Genomic DNA, 16,457 nt, shown 5'->3' on the forward strand with positions numbered 1-16,457 from the left:
GTTTTCATAGCGATTCTCAGGAGCCGGCTCCTTTTCACTCTTTCCCAGTGACCCTCCTCCACTTCCTTCCTTCCGCGCTTCCCTCGATCGCTCGCTTCCAAAAGGGACCGCGTCAGAAAGCACACCCCCTTTTTTTGTCTCTCTTTCTCTGTTCCCGCCGCCGTCGCTGCTCTCGGGGCCATTCTCTTTCAACAGGTGCCGCGCGGCCAATGGGACGCGGCGCGCGCCACTAGCGCCGCCTCGGGCCAATGAGCGTCGGGCGCGCCATTCGTCACGTGGTTCGAAAGGCGCCTCATATAAGCGAGCCGGCCGGTCAGCCCGGGTCCCGACACCCGCGAGCGTCGACGCCACAGGACAGCTGGCCCATTCCGGACTTGAACTCTACCGACACCACCGGCAGCAGTAGTAGAAGCAGTTGCCCCCACACTGCCGCCTATTGTCGCACCAGTTCCTATCTCCGTCAAGCCTTCGATCCGTTTGCTCCTTCCTCGACCGACCAGGCCGTCGAAGACCCCCCGCTGACATCAATCGACGACGACTTTTTGGTGAGTTGGCATCGTCTGATTGATTGCTTGTTCCGGCTTTCACTCGATGGGCAAGCTTCCGTTATAGTCCGTGGCATGGTCCTTCTTAGGAGATATACTGAAAAAAAAAAAACCATTGGAGACGTTGGCGCCTTGCCAGTTGCGGGCAGGGCGGTTCGATTCTGGCTTGTTTCGGTTTGACGTGTTTGGCGCGCGGTCGCCTTCAGCAATGCCTATAATGCATTTTAACCGAGTAGATGAATCATCCGTGCCTCAAAGAGTGAAGTAGAAATTAGGCCGACTAAAACCGGAAAAACAGAGGCATGTAAAATGCTACTTGGGTTGCAAGAAAAACGATATTTATTAGTTAACTCGTCATCCTGACAGGTAAAGTGAGAGCTACAGTTAATAAGTGTAAGTGCACTGAGTATTTTGCTGTTCACGTGTAAAAGGTGCTTTAGTGGGATTTGGGGTCTCCCTCAAAGCCGACACTGCATCCGATAATCATGTCCTTTGTTACATTATTTCGCAAAACAGAATATTGCCAACCTAATAAACGCTGACATTCTTGGTAAGAATGAAACAGTACTTGTCCACTTTTGTTTGCCTCTGCGGATTGGGACTCATGGCAAAGCAACCGATTGGAGTCGACAAAAATAAAATAAAGAAATACCTTCAGAGCAGGAACTAACTGCTCATTCTTCTGGTGTGTAGTGTACCTTACGCGTTGCACGCTTCCATATTCATCACCAAATTAAAGACACATCCCAAAGTCGCCCTGCACGATAAATATTATACACAGTTTATAAGATTTTTAGTTGCCCTTAAAACTTAAGTCTAACGCGAACGAACATGTCAAGCATTCTCGGGCAAAAATTTTTAATATCAGAAAATTGTAAAATTAAAATATTGAAGTTAATGGTCCATTCTTCTGATATGTAGAAAAATATTTATTTTAAGGTGTTTCCATCGGACGTATCCAACAGTTAAGGCTTCCATAGAAAACCTATGGGGCACGCACTGACGATAGCAAAAACTTTAATAGAAAAGAAATCATTCAAGACTGCCGTCGGGTGGTCTGCAGAAATGTTGATTCTTATAGTGAAATCTTACATTACATGAAAAATTGCGTTCATATATGGTTTTGTCCATAATTGTTGAGTATGACGGATCACCGAAAGAAAAAAACTGTGAAAAGAAAACTGTCGCAATCCCTGGCTTGAAACCCACCAGATTGAAGAAATATTTAAGTATTACTTTCTTTTCGATGAGTTGGTTCATTGTGCTGCTTGGGAATCCATGTGGCTCGACCGAAAGGACGGTACACAGCGGATGCACGGGACGACAGCTTGTCCCGTCCATCTGCTGTCTTCTGTCATCTTTGCCACGCTACATGCATTCCCAAATAGTTGAGGAAATAAATGTCCCAGCTGACATTACCTTAAAGAAATAGCGCTACTGCCTTTGCGCGCACCTCAAAGCAAGAACTTCCTAGGTATTCAGCCGAAAAGAAGCGCCATGCCTCAGTAGCGAAAAGGGAATAGAGAAACTTTGGGCAGTATTGATTTTTTTAAAAGCAACACAAAGTTCTTACCATATCGAATGCGTTTCACGATGACAAATCACCTTCACATATTCATGGATACGTGACAACTCGTTGCAGTGGCGCTGTTATTCCACTGAAACAACCTAATGTGGCCTCGCAATATTTCGCAGAGAAGTCATTAACATACTTATTTCGAATGCAGCATTTTTCGCATATATATTACTGCATTGGCCTCGCATTGCTCTAGAGCAACTGGAAGTGAGTTCAGGAGGAGTACACACAGAAGCTTTTACAAAATCTCCTTAACTTCTAAAGAAAACTGATGAGGTCGGACACTGTTAATGCTTTTAAAGGTGCCACACAATATAAAAACTCGTTTCAGTGCCGACGGATAAGCGTCTTTTTGCAGCTGCATAGAGAAAATAAACTATTCTTACTAGTGCGTTCGCATCCAGCCGGTTATTTCCTTGCGTACGTGCTCCCCATGGGCCCGTTTCCTTTTCTTTATCTTGAAGGCCGTTACACGCTAGCTCAAGCGTCGATGTTTTCGTCACTTTGCAGGAGGCATTACAGCTATATTACTGCTTGAAATTTTCTTTGCCTAAAAGCCACTAAGAAACAAATGCCCGCTTGGTCGATCTGCTGCCTTCATACAGTGATGCTCATCTCTTTTTATATTTCAGCGGGAATTTTTATCTGAATCCTTGCCTCTAGTTACTGCTAGCTAATTCGCTACTCTCCGCGAGTAGCAGATGAGCGCTGCTTTCTACTCGCACCTTATCGAGTTGTTCTTGCGTGTGTGATCATCAATCATTTTCTGCGAGCGCATTCGTCTGAAGAAGTCTTTAATCAATTTTTATACTTTCTGGTTGCCTACGGCAAATGTAGAGGCGCACCGCACCAACGTGGAGAGGTACAGCCAGACCTCATCTGTGACCAATAAAGACTTCAAAAAAGCGCCCACCGGGCAATCTCGCACTGGCTTTTAGCCGCGTATATATCTCCATCCCGTGCCAGGCATTAGCTGCCCCCTGAGCGCCATTTTACTTTTCGGAAGATATGCAGTGTTGTGAAAGAGTGAATAATTTCGGTCGGAAGACTAGCGGGGGGGGGGGGGAGGCAACGTGTGACGTAATAGAATCTTTATCCAATGGCAGTTAGGAACCTCTGCTCCTCCTCCCTACCATGACGTCACCAGCCATTCTTGCACCCCGCGCCTGAAGCGCCTTTCCCGCACCCACACTGCCACGTGGCCTCTAGCGCCCACGCTGCAATAGCGGCTGACGTCAACGGAAGACAACGTCACTATTCCCCGCCTTCATCTGACTCACTTTCGCTTCGAGTAAGCAAACGAAGAAAGCGTGTGCGGCTCCATAGCTCAGTTTAAAAGCCGATATCAAAAGCGTGCAAGAAACCGCAAGCCAAAAAAAAAAGAAAAAGCAGGGGAAAAGCGAGAATAAAAAATTAAGGGCTTTATTTGGCCGCAAAATATGCGGATACCGAGAACGGCATGCGGCGCAGTGTTTATTGCCTTTCCAGTTTGTTATTATTATTCGACGAAATTTTTGCATTCATGCTGCAAATATTTTGGCATTTTTACACAAAAACGCCGCATTGACAGAGCACAGTCAATGCTCTACCTGAAATGCGCGTACTGACGCTTTACATAGCACTTTTGTTATGAGAATGGCGACGCGCCCTCTAGTCGCGGACATGTGACATGGTAGTTGCTCTGACTAGAAAGACTTAGGGGAAGCTAGAAAAATCACGTAACAGCGTGCGTTATTTTGTGTTTACGTAGCTTCGAGGGAAGTCGCAATCAATGGGTATGAGCGATTTGTGTGGTTAGGAGCGAGCTTCAAGGTCCGAAAGAAGGCGTTCCTTTTTTGGTACTCGGAGCTCTGGGAGAACCATTTCTTACGAGAAAATAAGCACTGCTCGAACGTTCGCAGAGCTGCGCGTCAATCGGAGTTTGCACTTTATATAGCCGTGTTACAATAAGCGTCCAGTTCAATGACACATACAGAAAATTTAGAAACCAAACCAAACAATTTCATTTGTTTTATGGGTGCAAGGAGACGCCTTCTATCAAGGTTCAATCGCAAGCGTTAAGAGAAATATTGTTTAATATGTTTTTATTGATGTCTGCGGTGCCACTCCTCATTTCCAGCCGCGTCAAGTGACTTCAAGGTGCATCTGTCACAATTATTTTTGGCGCCACTGAAGCCAGTGGTTCTTCCCAGGAACAACATATGCTTGCTGGTGATGCCGACGTCATCACTGTTGTGATAGTGAAGGTTGGCGGGTGCAACCTGACGTCAGTGTGCACACCAGATCTGGCGCCGGCCGGGACCGAAAATGCTGGTACAATATCGTTGGTATTTAATGGTTCACGCTCCACACTGGTGTCTTAAGCTCTTTTTTTGTGATTACTAAACACGTATGGCCTCCTTCGAGGCAAGAAACGAACACCCAAAACCTTTGCGTCTGTACATCTTCAAGTAACTTGTGCTACGGACAACTTGGGATGGTGTTTTCCAAGAAACGTTTGCCCTGCAGTCTCTACTAAACACGTCCATCGTTGTCTATGCGTGACCTCTACTTAAGAATTGAGCATAGTAATGTTTGAGAAACCCGGTGTGATGCAGGAAAAATACTTGTTTCCTAGTTCTTCGTTCCCTTTGCTATCCGCGGTCTTTTGTATGTCTTAGCAATTTCCTAAAGAATCCACTACCCTTGCAAAGCCGTTCGATGTTTCGCTGTAGTCTTTGTGGCAAAACAGCGATGCCCTATTACCGGTGCTTTTCGCTGCTACTGTCTTGGTGAAAGATTGCTGTGTAATGTCATTTGGCTGGGCTTGCATTGCCTTACTGAATAAACAGGCACCTGACAAGTCATTAAACGGATGCAATAAAAGTAAAGTTCTTCAAGTTTTATCTAGCACATATTTGCCTGAATAACAGACGTGTGAATCGCGCCGTCTTTCTTTGACAGCATCAGTGTTCACAAAGAATTTGTCAGTTTCTGGCGCTGGAGCATTGAGTAATTCCTCTTATTTTAGGCTGCCTGCACATAAGTGTACAAAGCCGAGCAATTATTTTTGTTGATGTAACACAGGCACTCTATGATCTAGGCGTATTCTGCTTGAGATGACCGCTACATACGCTGAAATGTTTTCTGTAGTCTGAGTCAAAATGCCGTATATTAAGTGACAATCAGACATTAAATGACATAAAGAGCATATTCGACGCTCATTTGAAGAGAATGCCTGAAAATCATAACCTTCGCCTGCGCATAAAATGAACACAATATTTACATGCATAGTTTATGCAAGAAATATATAGCAACTGAATTCGTTAAAAAAGGACAGCATTATAAATGGGCAACAACGTATCAGACTTGTTGCATTATAATGTGTTAATTTGCCAGTATAGTTCTGCAGAGTATTTGGGCAGAATAAATTTCGTTTGGCGTTTGTTTCTTCATTACAATATATATCCGAATCCACCAGTAGTTCATCTGATGTTTCGAGCAGAAATAACCAGTATAATTATAAAAACAATTAGTAAGCAATTAATCCCGGAATGACAGCCCTTGATATCGTGTTGTGGCCTTTTTTTTCTCTTGTTGGCCGGAACAGGAATAGTAGACAAGATACAGAAGCTCAAATTTCACCGAAAAATTTGAAGTGCCGAACAATAATTACGTTTCTAAAAATTCCGAACTTTGTGGGGAAACCTAACGTCACAAAAAAAATACTGACGCCAGTCGTCCATAAAAGTAACTTGGGCAGTATTTGAGCTGCGGCGAAGTTCAATATGCCGCTTCGTTGCAAAGCATGTCTCTGCTACGACAGCCGCGAAACAGCGCTAGAAGGAAGGAATTCTTACCCGTCTGTCAAGTTCAAGTGTCCCACGGTAAGGAGCCATGGGAACGAGATAACAAGACGAGCTTTCTAAAGGATCACAATCTTTCTGTACTTGCATTCATGGCATTCTATTCGAGAAGCAGAAAGCGTTTGAATAAAAATTTTAGCGAGAATTTTATGTCTGGGCCCTTGATATAAGAAAGACGAAAAAACTATCAAATCTATGAAAGGCACGGAACACTACAAATTCTCTTCGTTAACGTTCCAGTAAAGCTCACATGCACCGTCATTTAGGCTGTACAAAGATCGTACAAGGAATTATTTTGCATTTTTCTCTGCGAATTTCGTGAGCGCATTCAGCATTGAAACATTTATTTAAGCGTTTTCTCCCGAGAAACCGGAAACCCTTGAGCGCTTCCGGTACAGTGCCATTGTTATCCTTTAGAAAGCAGGCCTTGTTAAACGGCTTCATTCGGAAAACGATACGGGCTGCTCAAAGATCTCTTTCAAAGAACTGGACGATATACTGGAGCAAAAATCGTTCACGCTTCTTCTGGCCTGCCGCTGGGCAAAGCTACGTTCGAGCTTTATTCTGCACTGCATTTCAGCGAGAACGCCTCATGCAAAGCGTTCTCAGTAATATATATATATTTTCCGGCAAGAGGAGGGCGGGGGTGTGCGGCTATCATTTCAGTAATTCACTATCGTGGAGGCAGGAGCCTTGGGAAGATGGCTACAATCAAGTATTGCATGATGTTCGAATAAAACTAAAAAAAAATTTTGTCTTTCGCACAGCGGGCGCCGTGGCGTACTTTGCGCTCCATGTCAACATTGTTATGTTGGATAAAATATCACAGCGTTTAAACCGCCAGAGCTAGTCAGAGCTTCGATCCAAAAGTTTTATTGTAAGGAAAGAAAAGATTTCCGAAATTTCTCGAGCTTACCCTTCTTTGAAAACAATTTATTTATTGTTCTGAATGGCGCATGCGTAAGCCTAACTGAGAACAATATTGCCGTCACTCACATATCTTTTTTGTGGCTTTAACAGCGCAACTTTTGGCGCAGTACCTTGTAAAATGCCACTGTACAAGCGCTCCGAGGAGAGAGCGAGGCGTTTGAAGCACGCAATCCGACCGTGGACAGCCTAAATATTTTTTAAAAGCCCTTGAAAAGGTAGTGGCAAATTGAGGTCATTTCAATAGCTTCAAAACTTTAGTTCCTTTAAAGCTCGGTGATTTCCTCATTGGCACATTCGGAGGCTTAGTACGAGATATTTGATCTCTTTTTTTTACGGATTGACTGGAGTTTGACTTTCCATGTACAGAACCATCACTGTGGGTTGTGAAAGGCACCCTAATGAATGGCTTCTGGTTAACAACGACCGCCTATATATTGCTAACGCATATAAAACATCATTACATACGCATATTTGAAGTAGGCCACGTTTTAGAAGATTTGCTTTTCTACAAGTTCAAAGCCAAATAATCGCTCGCTAGATGAATGTTAATTATCCTCATCATCAGTCTGACTACGCCCACTGCAGGGCAACGGCATCTCCCATGTCTCTCCAATATACCCTGTCCTTTGCCAGGTGCGCCTACTGTATGCCTGCTTACTTCTTAATCTCAACCGCCCATCAAACCTTCTGCCACCCCCTGCTAAGTTTGCATTCTCTTGGAATTCACTTCGTTACCCTCAAGGACCAACGGTTATCTTGCCTTCATATTACATGCCGTGCCCAATTCTATTCTTTCCTACTGATTTCGACTAGGATGCCATGAATCCGCTTTTGTTCTCTCACCCAATCTGCTCGCTTCCAGCCTCGTAACGTTACACCTACCATTTCTCACTTTACACATTTTTCTTTACTATCATGTGCACTTTCCAAATTGTTTCTGAAATCAAACTGGGTTCCAGAACATGTTGCACTTTTCACGTCCCCATATATGAATGTAGTGCATGCACACGCAATTTCGTTCTCTATTCGACACTGCAATCCCTTTTCATCGTAATTTATCGCCGAAGGAAAAACACGCAATTATCGAAGGTAAGGACATGCAAAAAGTGCAGCTCCTTTCTTCAGAACATGTCTGAGAGATTGATTTTCTTATTTAGCTGCTGCCATTTAAACTACGACATGACTGAATACCAGTTTGTTACTCTGGAGGGCTGCCAGTGGTACAGAGTGAGTACATCAATTTTATTGACACAACTTTGTCTGTGAGCGATGAAATTTGCATGTGAAGTGGGCACCCAAGTAGTCATGCAACAAAGATACCCTTAAAAGCGTAAACGTTAGGAAAAGGAATTAGTGCTGTTATTATGCGCGAATATTCAGCGGTTCATCTCAAGTACTGAGCAGTACGGGACCTACCGTGCAAAGCGCTGCATAGATTCAGCTTACTTGCTTTAATTTTTTGTTATAGCGTGTGTAAATCATACACACATTCTAAAACGTTCCTAAGGAGTCGTCGCTGCTCACGGACATGCTCGTATCTTTTTACCCGCTAAAAAGCAGGGAGAACTATGCTGGGCACAGCTCTGCATACGACGTCTTTACATCCCTAAGGCTTCGCGTATTTTTCATATAATCCAACCTTCGTTTGCCGCAGTAAAGGCGTTTCATCCGCATAAAACTGTTCGATCCGAAGGAAATTATGTAAGCAGTGTAGCGGACTTCTCTTAAAATTGGCAAAGAAATACTTTATAACAGTGCACTCGGGTAATACGACCGTACGTTTTTCTGTCGTCAGGGATGAAGCCACTTGAAGCCATGACTCATTCAGCTTCGAGTATCGGCTAAAACCTCGGACGAAAGGTGAAGGTTTTCGTCTTATTATCGTGGCCATGTATTTCTTTATTCCACTTAGCTGCACAAGCGGAATATCGTCAGCGACGTTTCTACCGGCTTGCATGAGTTTCCGAGAATGAAAGAAACGTCGCACCCTCCCTCGGTACGTCGTCTAAATGGCACTTTCGCCGACGTTGTTACCTTGACTTTGTGGGATTCTAACCTCGTTCTTTACACTCTTCTCCTAGGAGCTGAAAGCTCTCGAATTCTTTCGCGACATCAAAATTGAAGCGCATGCACTGGGAGTTTGAAAATTGTTGCCTTGCGGAAAAGAAGTGTGGCGCGGACAAAGAGCGTTGAAAGATTGACTGTGAAGCGTGCTTTACCTCTTCAAGGGTACAAACGCGGCGAAGCCACCACGCTTTTGGAAGAAGTCGGAATGCGGCATTTTTGTTTATATTATTTTTTCCTTCTTCTCTTTTACTTAGCTGCGGTTATTTCCTTGAACATATGATTTTGAAGGTACTCCTTTAGTGGATCAAAAGCCTTGACATCAAAAATGGTGTGTAGTGTTTATTCATACCACGGACAGTTTTCCCTCAGGAGGAAGTTCGAGTTTGGATTTTTATAGAATGGAACCGCAGAAGCTAACAAAAAATTCCAAATTCAGCCTGATATGGCATGGTGCAAAAAAATTACTACCTCTTCAGCAAATGTCTTTTTACTACCTTTTTAGCATTCTACCTAAAAATTTGAGCCTGCAAAAGAATGGCGATGACAGTGACAGACGACGATTTTGACTCAGCATGAAGAAATTACTTACGTCTTAATTAGAACGGTAGCGAATAGTTATTTTCATCGCCGCTGTGTGATGTCAGTTCTGTGATGTGGCAAAAAGAAATATGAAGAACGGATAATGTACTCCTTCAATTTAGAATGCATTCCGGATTCACAACGCGGCAGTGCATTTATCGCCCAGTCGCAACATTTCCCAAAATTACCCTCAAATTTTATGCCGGAAAATATTCCTCCATTTTTTGCCCTCCGCACTTCGGATTCAATAAGCATGAGGATTGAAAGAAGCGGCACATGAAGATTTGTGACGAAACCAGACATGAGCCCTCTATTCTTTTATTGTAACTGGTCTTAGTCGTAAAATCAAACTTGATCCACGTTCAGAGGTAGAACGCGGTCGACATTTACAGATGAAAAGAAAACGATAAGGAATCATTATCTCGAAGTTTTTTATTTTCATCCACGTTATTTGCGAAGCCCCTCGGACTGAAATGAGAAAAAATGTCAGCTCTCGAGCATCATTAGCACAGTAATATTACTGCAAGAATAGATGTTCAATGAGCGAACGTTTTATTATTACCTGTATTGAGTTAACCAGGAAAACTCATGAATTACATTCGTGACTTTCTCTTTACTGCTTCTCACTTTGTGTTCTCTTGTTCATGCTTTTGCTTGCTTGGAAGCCCCTGGTAATGCTCTCCCCCCCCCCCCCCCCAGAAAAAAAAATAAACATCCATGAAAAGTGTCAAAATTACTCCCACCCAGGCCCACGTCAATGGCATTAACAAAGCCAGGAGAAGCAGTAACTTTTATTACTGAGGTAACTGGCCGCTCCACAGATCAACAGCTGTCAGCGGTCAGTGGCTGATAGCTTAACGAAAACGTACTTCACTTCCGACTCGATCAAACTTATCGTCAACAGGCGCCAGTAACGGCTCGGGAGACGCAGTTTGACGCTAGCTTTCCTCCCGTCCCGAGAATGGAAGACACGCTCTCTCAAAGAGAAAACGTGATCGGGTTCCACAAGATGGGGCGCCTAGCAGCGGGGGACGGCGTCAGCGTCATTGCGCGAACGACAAGGCGCGTTATAACTCAGTGCCGTTTTGTTCCCTTTGCCGCGAACGCGGGTTCATCAGTATGGATGGTGCGGACCAGTTGAAGACTACTGGCCGCGATAACTGCAGTTGATGCCCGATGCGTACGGACGGCATTCCAGGAAAAGAAAAAATAGCAAGAAAGGACCACCGAGACTCCTCACAGCGAGCAGCGCGGCCACTCGATTCCAGCTGAAGCACGACGATGCCCCCGTTGCGAGATATGGCGTATGTCCGAACGTCGGAAAGCGCCAAACCGGTTGCGTTGCGGTCGGCGCTGCGGAACGGGAGAAAATATAAACAAAAAAATATTCACCACGCGTTCCCGTTGTAAAAAGCAGTAGCGACCTTTACTTTTTTTTTTGCAACACTCGGTACATGCCGCGTAGAACTATGGGTGATCGGAAGTTGTTTCTAGGCGTCTTCAAAAGGAAATTGATTTCAGCCATGACAATTTTAAGGGAGAGGAATGGGGAAAAAACGACAAGAGAAGACACGTGTCCCGCTGCCAGACGCGTGAGTTCGTTTCAGCTTGAGTTTTTTTTTTCTTATTTGCGCAGTTATGAAAGCTGTTTTTACGCCATTCCTTTCGGCAGCCCAGCTCCAGTGGTACTTATCTCCTTTGTTCAAACTTTTCTAAGGTGACAGTCATTTGGAAGCGAAAATTCCTTACTCCTTCTTCAGTAAAACTTCACGGCTGCTCCTCTTGTATTTTTACTTTTACTTCTACAAATTTCGTAACATAAGAGTAATTGCGAGATAAAAGACGCTGTGCATTTTGGAAGGTCCCTGCTCGCAGCTTGCGGCACTAAGTACCTCCAGCGGTGAAAGTTCTCACAATGGCGCCTTCATTAGTGCTGGGGCCTACGTAGCTATGGAACGAAGCTCACAACAGCAGGCAACATAAACAGTAGGTAAAAACATAACGCACTCAGTGACGTGTACCAGGTGAGTAAAAATGTTTGCGCGGTAAAAATAACTCACTTTTCAAATATTATCATAGTTTCCCTACGTGGTTGCTCTAATGAAGACTTCAGTGCATATAAAGTCAAATGTTTTTTTCAGGTCATAACACTGTCCATGAAAGAGCTCTCCCGTTTCAGAGTGTTATCTGTTTGAAAGGGAGTTAAAACTGATTTCACCACCCTAAAGTAGTTGTAGTATGCAATCAGTGCCAACATTCTACTTTTTGGTCGTGGAAAAACTGCTCACTAGGGAGTTAAGAGAAAGCAAGGTAAATATGAGCGCACCATCAATACTATGAAATAACGCATCCGCCTTTAGGGTCCTCCGTGCCCTGTCAACAATTGTGTTAACGAGAAGCAGTGCCATCAGCATCACGTAACGTTCAATCCACATACAAATAAAGCGTGGTATATTCCTCATTGCGTCAGTTAGCGTCACGACACGTAGAACAAAGCGTTAAAGTAATGGGGCTAGTGCGGCTGAAATTTACGACGCAATGGCCGGCTTTCGTTTGAGTACAAGCCGTAAAAATGCGGCACTTAGAAGCCAGCCAGGCACGCTGACAACGCGACAGCGTATTATTCTCTGCCTTACCCACGTTGGAAAACTTTAGCATTTTTTTAAAACCAGACGGCTCCACTGGAAAGCGCATCTGGGCATTTAGGTTACCTTTGCAGTGCTGGGAATTGAGATTGCTGCCCAAGATACAAAATCAAGGTAAACGGGGAACAGGGCGTCTCTGTGGTCTTCTCTCTCCCGAAGACAGTTCCCTGTAACTGAGCACGTTCGGCTGGGGCCAGCGCGTTGAGCAACACGACAAGTAATCCCCAATCAGCTGCGTAAACAACGGGGCTTAAGACTAAAGGGGCGACAGAGTAGAAGGACAAACAGGTGGTGGCAATAAACAGTCGGCGTCTTCGCCCAATAAAGCGACACGGCACAGCTGTTAGCAGCATCTGTTCGGAAGTGGCAGCCTTTTTGTCGGGGTGGTAAGCTGAATCATGCTTACAAAAACCCATATGTCGAAAACCCGAACACTCTTCTATGGCGAATAATAACGCAAGTATCTTTTTCGAAGAAAAAATGCCAACAGAAGCTTCCGAATTACGGCGAACGTATTTTGAGAACTTCCAATCATGGTGACGCTGAGATCAATGTAGTACTAAGGCCTTGGGTCAACACAAGCACGTGTACAAAAGATGGCAGCCAAAAGCAATATCGTCAGAGAACCGGAGAGAGATCGAATAGACGGCCGCAGGCCGATGCTTTCCATCGTGTCGTGTTTTCGTTGCCAGCAGACATCAGTGCTGTTCGATTATCTCGGATCCTCTGCACCATTCTGTTTCCTGCTCCAATAGGCTGGCGCCAAAGTTCACGACCGTAATCGGATATTCGGATGACACGCGATGCAGAGATCAAGAGCTCGCCGACAGCGCGACCTGTTGCGTCCGGTCATCTACCGGATATTTTTTTCTCTTTCTTACTTCTTTCCTGTTCTTTGTACGTATTTTATTCATTGGTTGCATATGGCGTCCGGAAATAGGATGGTTATCAGGCATGGGCTTCATTCACGGCGTATGATTTTTTCAGCGCAACACGTCCCAAGCTATGCATACATGCACAACAAGCATGCCAAATATTGTGAAGTATGCATGGACATGCCGCGACGGAGAAATAATGAAGAAGCTCCCGAAGTGGAGGTAGTTCTGGCGTCAAAGTGAGCTGAAGTAGGTGGTGTTGCTGGTCGCTTTGTGGTTGGTGCCCCTGCTTTATCAATCTGCAAACTATGTCCCTTTAATCAAAGCGCAGCGTTTGCCTGCCATCTGCAGCTAACAATGCCTAACAAAAATCGTGTCGTCCAGTGCTCGTGATCTTAAGAAGGCGTAGCTATTTAATCTGATAAAAGCTTAGCGCACGTAATCGCCTATGTGGCGACCGACTGCTGTTCGAGAAATAGTGGAATATCGTGCATCACTTCATTTCTCTCGATGTATTTATTTATCTATTTGAAATCGGTCAAAGCATTAAGACAAATAACTATAGAAAAGGGCGTAAAGTTTTTCTAATTTCTTTCGTCTAAGCTTCCCATAGTTAGTACTACACGCAAGGCGTTGTGCTGACTCATTGTTTCTTATGGGTAAGCTTGATGAAGGCAAGTAGACGTGTTTCTCTGATGAAGTTCCTGAAGTATTGAAAATTCCTCCACCTTTGGTAATTCCCGTGAGCTGAGAGAGTCAGAAAAAACGGGGCTTTACTTTTTTTCGCCGAAGACGCATGTTTGCCACAGACAGAAAAGGAACAAAGAAAGATGTTCTGGCACTTAATTTATGAGGATGTACCGAGCAACAGAGTTCGCAAGACGGGGTATTTTCTGGCACAGAACCAACCCTCAGTGGGTCGTATTCCAGAAAGCGAAAATCTACTTGACACCTGCTGCGAAAAGCATATCCGCGTCCAAGGCTTTTACGCTAAAAAAAGGCTCCAGATGCTGGCTCCTTTAACACAACAGGAAATCCAAGACGCTAAAGTAAAAAGAAAATGACTGAAGTACAAGCCCTAAATGCACTCGAGCATAGTACATGAATCAGAACTCTGAATCCGGTGAAACACATTCTGTTCATGTATTGACGTCAGTAGCGGCCCCATGAAGGCAAACGAACAGATGTGGAAGTGAAGTAAGACGGATCGAAACGAATCCGCCTTCCTGGCAACTTCTGGTATTTTAACCTTTAGTTTTTTTCGTCACGTTTGCTTTTGGTCCTGTCACAAAACTGGCAACGCCAAGGCAAGGATAAGGCTGTCTTGTAAAGGACACAAGTCTTCTCTGAAAAAAAAAAACTTAAGAGAAAGAGGACACTTCATTGTCCTAAAAGAAGTCTTTTGAAGGATTAAGGGATTAGGAGACACAAAGCCGCAGATCCATTATACTTCCTTTCCCTTTGACGCTCTCAGTGCTTCCTTTCGCTGTTAAGAAAGTTGCCGCGATTGGAAAACGCTCTGCCAGGGTCTTCTGAACATCGGAGCTTACAAGGGGACACTTCAATTTCCGCCAAAGTTCTAGTCCCGTCCGCCACCTGGGAAAGTTAAGCTTTTTAAAGACCTCAAGTTCACCGCTATACATGAGACGTTACTTCCATTTGGGTGCATTCATGTTCCTTCCATAAAAGATAGACGGCTGAAAAGCTTGTCACTGTAAGCGGTAACCAAAGCAGTGCACGAAACACAACTCAGTGCGCGCTGCGGTGCCTCGACAGGTGGGCGGGCCGGTGTTCGGCAACGTTCTTTGCAAGCCTGTATCGATTGAGAGAAACCGTACGTCTGTGTTCCAACTCACATTGTCCGGAATGGACTTGTTGCAGCGCTGTTAATTTTATTTTTTCTTCCCGCCGCTTGTACTCGAATATTTCGCGTATTTGCTTTACCTCCTTGAGTGCCCTCCTTTGCAGTTCGTTGGGCAGATTTTCTCTAAGGCGGGTATCTTAAGCCTTTTGCGGCGTCTCAACCGCAATACACAGAGGACACTTTGCGGTGCTCTAGGCAGCCGTAAACGATTCGTTCTTCCATATAAATTGCTCCGCTCATGCTCACGCTGGTGCTGCACTCAGTTATAAGGCTTAAACTACAATGGTCGTGAAGCATCTGGAACTAATGGAGCGCTGTCGGTAAGCATTAACGTAGCGAGCTGTAAAGTGAGTCACTAAGTCGCTTTAATTCAAGGCGGCTTCTTTGAATCCCAATAAATAGCCTTCTTCCAAGGAAAAAAAAAACGGATAGAGCCTGGCTATTTCGACCGTGAATGATCCGAAAAGTGAGGCGCAAGACAAAAGCTGCGCTCCTCTTTATCCGTCCACATCATGAAGAGAAGCCGGTGGATTAGGTGTCAGTGTCATTTGAAACGGGAACAGGATACCTCAAACGCGAAGTGGCGAGCAGAGAAATAATAGCTGCAGAGTAGGAAAGAGAGCCAAGATCACGCCAAGAACTCCTCCTGGGTAACGTTTTCGCTCCATGAAAGGGCAAACCAGATGCCCTTGTGTTCATTATACTACATCAGTGTTTTCTGTACCCTTTGCAGTTTTTTGTCAACTTCATTTGGCGCTCATAATATATACAGTCAGACTACCTTAATCCCATATTCGTAGATGCAGAGTTCGGGCAAGTGACGCGTGGGCTGGTGAAAAAAAGAAAAACTTTTTGTACCACTGCATCACAATTCAGCCACCTTGTATTGATACCAGTGGTCGGAACATGCACGTCCCCTCATACCTGAAAGCATCTCAGGAGATTTGCTTACGTGACGGCGTTAGAGTATTTTTTTTTCCTCCCGCTCGCCTGCACATATTAGACAATTGGTGCCAGTAGTGCCCACAATGTGAGTACCTTCCTGTGTGGACAGGGATTCAGTGGACATATGATCACAGTGTATGGGACTGATATACGAACTGCCGTGTTTAAATTCCACAGACAGTGTTTATGGCACAAGTTGTGCGATATAGTCAGCTTACTGGCGCTTCCCCGTATTGAATTCATGCAAATTAGCAGGAAGGGGAGCGAGAATAGTACTTTTTCCAAACCGAATCAGATGCAAATAGTGTCGTCGTAAACAGAATCGAATACGAACCGAGTAGTGGTAGAACCGAATCATATACAAATCAAAAACCTCACTATTATTTGTTACTTGTGCGAGTACTCTTGCGTAACGCCGAATCGTGCGAAATATTGAAGCTGCAGTGGCGGCGCTTCTATATGGTGCTATACCTTCCTGATTTAAAGCTATAGCTGTTAAAATGCCCAGTACTAATCTTTACATAGAGGCCGCTTCATGACTCTACGACCGTGAAGCTGTAGGTCTTGGAAAATTTCCTTTTTGCTG

The 16,457-nt window shown here is 44.5% G+C and overlaps 1 protein-coding gene and 1 long non-coding RNA gene across 4 annotated transcripts in view; both read left to right on the forward strand.

Moving 5' to 3' along the window:
• The first annotated feature begins 310 nt into the window (after positions 1-310).
• The window catches only part of LOC144121650 (uncharacterized), a 127,542-nt gene continuing 111,395 nt past the window's right edge, over positions 311-16,457 (forward strand). For all 3 annotated transcript variants that reach the window (XM_077654973.1, XM_077654976.1, XM_077654977.1), the window contains exon 1: positions 311-545. The gene's annotated coding sequence lies outside the window, so the exon portion shown is untranslated. The remainder of the gene's footprint in view (positions 546-16,457) is intronic.
• On the forward strand, positions 8,049-11,126 carry LOC144118840 (uncharacterized). Its single transcript, XR_013312162.1, has 3 exons — positions 8,049-8,123; positions 8,692-8,756; positions 11,080-11,126. It is a non-coding gene; the product is annotated as an uncharacterized LOC144118840 (long non-coding RNA).

This window comes from Amblyomma americanum, chromosome 2 (assembly GCF_052857255.1).
Source record: "Amblyomma americanum isolate KBUSLIRL-KWMA chromosome 2, ASM5285725v1, whole genome shotgun sequence".
NCBI lineage: Eukaryota > Metazoa > Arthropoda > Arachnida > Ixodida > Ixodidae > Amblyomma > Amblyomma americanum.